The sequence below is a fragment of the Tupaia chinensis genome, unplaced genomic scaffold (genome assembly GCF_000334495.1).
Source record: "Tupaia chinensis unplaced genomic scaffold, TupChi_1.0 Scaffold144015_1, whole genome shotgun sequence".
NCBI classification, from domain to species: domain Eukaryota; kingdom Metazoa; phylum Chordata; class Mammalia; order Scandentia; family Tupaiidae; genus Tupaia; species Tupaia belangeri.
The window spans coordinates 103,834-108,459 of record NW_006203867.1 but is presented as its reverse complement, the minus strand read 5'-3'; the positions used below and the strand labels follow the sequence as shown (position 1 = coordinate 108,459).

At 45.7% G+C, this 4,626-nt stretch overlaps 1 long non-coding RNA gene across 1 annotated transcript in view; it reads left to right on the top strand.

Moving 5' to 3' along the window:
* Positions 1-4,626, top strand: part of LOC102482936 (uncharacterized) — a 32,482-nt gene that overhangs the window by 15,703 nt on the left and 12,153 nt on the right. The gene's annotated exons all lie outside the window — the stretch shown is intronic.

Below are 4,626 nucleotides of genomic sequence, written 5' to 3'. Positions count from 1 at the left end.
GAAAGGAGAAAATAAAAATAAAAAAAAGACAAATAGCCAGCTTGAAATAGGATTTTAAAAACTAATAATAAAAATAAATAAATAAAAAGGGCTAATAAGTGGAGCTCTTCATGATTTACGACATATATTTTGTCCAGGATTCTATTGGTCAGGCAACATCATATTTGTCGTAATAGGGTTGGTTTAATAAAAGTCCGGTATTGACATGTTAGTTGGTGGATGTGACATGATGGATATCTAACTAGCAGGAAAAATGGATTCATGACTAGACTTCTTTTTGTTTTTAGCAGGTAATCAATACATAATGGTTAAAGGAAATTGAAATCGTTACAAATGGGGTATTGACAAGTAAAGTTTTCAGATAATCTGCGATCTTAACGTCGTGCCTAATAAAAATAATAAGGGTTTATAAAATATCTAAGTCATCTTTTTTTTTTTTTTTTTTTTTTGAGAGTTTTTTGTGCTAAGGGGTGTTTTAGACAGAGAGACAGAAAGCGAGAAATCACCCCCCAGGGGGGATGGTCATGCCGCAATCCCTTCTCCTCCATTCTCCTCTCGGGATCTTGGGCACACACGCACACGCGCCCGGCGTGAGTTTAAGCCACCGGGTCCGGGACGCGAACTGCGGTCGACCAGTGGGAGTCCAGCGACATAGCCATTACGCCAACTGCTGGTCCCTGGGTTAAATCTTTTAATAAGATTGTTCTGTTCTACATTGGGACAGTTTGTTAAATAGTTTTTGCCTGTTTATAAAATACATGCTCATGACCGTTTCTGAATTACAAAATCGGGGAGCGAGAAACTCGCCGAAGTGAAGCAGGATGCGTGTCAGCTAGTACTTCCTGTGGGAGCTCATAGACGAGGGCCCCGTGGGTTCAGCTGGTCTGAAAACCTCACTGAAGGGTCTGAGAGGGACTGTCTCCTCAGTCTGTTAGTACCTCAGCTAATGGCACTACTGTTCGGCATGGTGGAGGAATGTCTCCCCGAGCCCTCGGTCACCTTTTGGACCAAATTTAGAACCTTGTTGCCCTCCACCCTCTTTATGTTTGGACAGGCACATGTCATAAAAATTCCACAGGCAATCACTCTGATCTTAAATTTACCGTTAAGGGACCAGCAGTTCATGTAGTGGCTATGTCACTGGACTCTCATGTCGTCAGCTGCCGTTCAAATCCCACACCTGGTGGCTTAAACTTATGCCGGGTGTGTGCGTGCATCCCCAAGATCCCGAGAGGAGAATGGAGGAGAAGAGATAGCGGTGTGGCCATTCCCCCTGGGGGGTGATTTCTCGCTTTCTGTCTCTCTGTCTCTCTCTGTCTTTCTGCTAAACGCATGTACCCTATAGCAAAAACCTCTCCAAAAAACAATTATGGTTAATGATACTCGTTTTGTTCAAGCTTGTGTTAGACTGCCTGCCATATCTTTTTTAAAAAAGGTCCTATTATTTGGAATGAATTTGAATCTCTAGTATCTTGTTCTAACTGCACTCATTATACATGTCTTAATTCTTCAATTCCATTTAACCGATCATATGAAAGCATGTTTTTGTTTTTTTTTTGGAGAGGTTTTTGCAATAGGGTATGTGTGCTCTCCAGAAAGACAGAGAGAGACAGTGAGACAGAAAGTGAAAAATCACCCCCCAGGGGGGATGGCCATGCTGCAATCCCTTCTCCTCCATTCTCCGCTCAGGATCTTGGGCATGCATGCACACGCGCCCGACATGAGTTTAAGCCACCGGGTCTGGGACTCGAACTGTGGTCGACTACGTGGGAGTTCACCGACATAGCCATTACGCTAACTGCTGGTCCCAAGCATGTATGTTTTAAAAGCTCCAACTGGAATGTGGCTTCCAATGCACATACCGCCCATGGCAGCATTCCCCAGAGATGTGCATCACAAATGGTACTACTTAAACAGATTAAATGATTTATTGAATTTTTACTCCCTACCATTATGGGACTGATTGCTGTTACTGCTACCGCTGCTACAGCTGGCATCGCATTGCATCGAACAACCCAGACGTTTGAATTTGTTCAGAAACGGCATGAGAACTCCAGCGGGTTGTGGACCACTCAGCGAGTGATTGACAGCCGTCTTGCCTCTGAAGTTTCAGGTCTTCAGCAAGCAGTAGTTTCATTAGGAAGCCAACTTGTTAGCTTACGAAAACAATTAGCTTTAAAAGGTGACTGGAATGTTCCTTCTTTTGTATAACTCCTTTACGTTATAATTGCACTCATTTTCCTTGGATTAGTATCTGAAAACACCTATTAGGCCAGAGTAATTTAGCCTTAGATATCCAAGCATTACAAAGTGAAATTTATAATACCTTTGAAGACAATTTACAACAACTTTCTGGCTCTCAAATTCTTTTTTTTTTTTTTAATTAAATTAATTAATTAATTTTTTTGAGAGGTTTTTTGCTATAGGGCGCATGCACTCACCAGACAGACAGAGAGACAGAAAGCGAGAAATCACCCCCCAGGGGGGATGGTCACTTTTCCGCAATCCCTTCTCCGTTCTCTTCTTGGGATCTTGGGCATGCACGCACACGCACCCGGCGTGAGTTTTAAGCCACCGAGTCCGGGACGCGAAGCAGTCGCAGCAACATAGCCATTATGCTAATGGCTGGTCCCAGGCTCTCAAATTCTTGAAAGTATTACTGATGGACTGAGTCAGTTAAATCCTTTAAAACAGTTCAAAAATTTTAGGTCCTCTTCTTTAATTTTATTAATCCTGGTACTTTGTTTTTTATTCTTTTTTTTTTTTTTTGAGAGGTTTTTTGCTATAGGGCGCCTGCGCTCGCCAGACAAACAGAGAGAGACAGAGAGACAGAAAGTGAGAAATCACCCCCCAGGAGGGATGGTCATGCTGCAATCCCTTCTCCTCCATTCTCCTCACGGGATCTTGGGCATGCACGCACACGCGCCTGGAGTGAGTTTTAAGCCACCGGGTCCAGGAATCGAACCACGGTCGACTACGTGGGAGTCCAGCGACATAGCCATTACGCTAACTGCTGGTTCCCGTTTTTTATTCTTTTATATATAGTCTGGCAGTGTGGACGACAAGCCACTGCTCATGCAGCCCAGTGAGACGCCCTCTATACAGTAATGATACATAAGATTCAGCATAAACAAAAGGAAGGAAATGCTGGAGACAGAAACCAGCCCAGGCCTGAGAGAGCCAGAAGGGAAGAACGCAGGAGGGAGTTGAGGGCAACCCCTTTCCTGGACGGGAAGCTGCAGGGTCTGCATGGTCAGCCAATGGAGCTCCAGGCATGGTCTGTGTCTCAAGATGTCACACGACATTCTGCAAGCCAAGCTGTAGTCTAAATACTAAGTTAATGATAGCTACCGACCTTGCACCAGGAATAGCCTACAAAGAATTCCATGGGGACCAGCAGTTAGCGTAATGGCTATGTCGCTGGACTCCCATGTAGTCGACCGCGGTTCGAGTCCCGGACCCAGTGGCTTAAACTCACACTGGGTGCATGTGCGTGCATGCCCAAGATCCCGAGAGGAGAATGGAGGAGAAGGGATTGCGGCATGGCCATCCCCCCTGGGGGGTGATTTCTTGCTTTCTGTCTCTTTGTCTTTCTGGCGAGTGCATGTGCCCTATAGCAAAAACGTCTCCAAAAAAAAAAAGAACGTCGTGTATACTGTACATTATTCTTTATAGCAAAACTCACCCAGTGCTTATCTGATTTAATTTGGAGTAAATGGACCTTGTTTTGGTGTGGTTTTGCTTCTGCTCCAAGAGAGCTTTAGCCCCCTGCTTTAACCTCTTCCTTGTCTCTTTTCTCAATCCTTCACGACACCCTACCTTCAAGCCCTGATGTTTTCTCATACTCTGTCAACATTTAAAGGGGAGGGGGTTGCCACTGACTGCAGAGCTCTGTCCAGGCAAGAGGGGTGGTGGGGGAGTGATCCCACCGCCATGGCTGGAGGGCATTACTTCCTTGGAGCTGGCCTCTCTCCACCCTCACTGCTGGCAGCTGATCAGAGTCCAGGTAGGAGATGGGGTAGGGGTAGAGGGAGCTGCCCATCCAGGTGTCTGCCTCTCTTCACCAGCACTGCACCCCTTCTTCTCTGCTGACGCTTGAGAGGCTGGGCTTGCCTCTGGCTGCAGAGCCTGTCCAAATGGAAGAGGAGGCTCAGGGAAGGAACATGTGGAGGGATCCCGTAGCAGTTGGAGGAGGTGACCCATACCTGAGTTTCTGTCAGGGAGGGTTCTCTCCTCCAGGGCAGGGACTCTGTCTAGGCAGGAAAACTAAACCCGGATTTAAGAGAAAGAAGGAAAAATACGAAGATTACAATAGAAATGAAAAAGAAGATAGAGAAATAATAGAAGAAATCAGTAAGCATCAAATTTTGCTCTCTGAAAAGACTAATAAAATTGTCAAGACTAAGAAGAAGAGAGAAGGGGCCAGCATGGCATAGTTAAGGCACTGGACTCCCACATGACCAACTGTGATTTGAGGCCCAGACCCTGTGGCTTGAAACTCACACCAGGAGTGTATGTCCCCAATATCCCAAGAGAAGAATGGAGGAGAAGGGATTGTGGTGTGGCCATCTCCCTGGGGGGTGATTTCTTACTCTCTGTCTCTCTCTGTCTTTCTGGCGAACACAT